Source organism: Morone saxatilis, unplaced genomic scaffold (assembly GCF_004916995.1).
Source record: "Morone saxatilis isolate NCDOM2014 unplaced genomic scaffold, NCSU_SB_2.0 Contig8, whole genome shotgun sequence".
In the NCBI taxonomy this organism is placed as follows: Eukaryota; Metazoa; Chordata; class Actinopteri; family Moronidae; genus Morone; species Morone saxatilis.
Window position 1 is genome coordinate 26,732,079 of NW_023340257.1, and position 287 is coordinate 26,732,365.

The window sequence follows — 287 nt, forward strand, 5'->3', positions numbered from 1 at the left end:
AAATGTTCATCAGTTCCAAATATCAGTCTCCTCAATTACTAATAATCAATATCTGTGTCAGCCCTGACAAGATCAATCGATCCCTACGAGAGTTTAAAGTTAAAGGAAGGATGGAACATCACCTGTTTGTGTGTTTGACTCTCCAGAGGGGATGAAGATGAGGGGAACGAAGAACGAGACCAACGGTTCGGCCAAAGCCAACAAAGTGGTGAGTGAACGGCGGCCTCCCAAAATTCATCAGAGCAGAGGCATTTTATTTTAAAGCTTTACTCTAAATGGGACCATCA

At 42.9% G+C, this 287-nt stretch overlaps 1 long non-coding RNA gene across 1 annotated transcript in view; it reads left to right on the top strand.

Annotated features, from left to right (window-relative positions):
* LOC118341478 overlaps positions 1-287 on the top strand; it is a 5,053-nt gene that overhangs the window by 866 nt on the left and 3,900 nt on the right. The window contains exon 2 of the long non-coding RNA XR_004797432.1: positions 147-208. This is a non-coding gene — a long non-coding RNA (uncharacterized LOC118341478). The remainder of the gene's footprint in view (positions 1-146; positions 209-287) is intronic.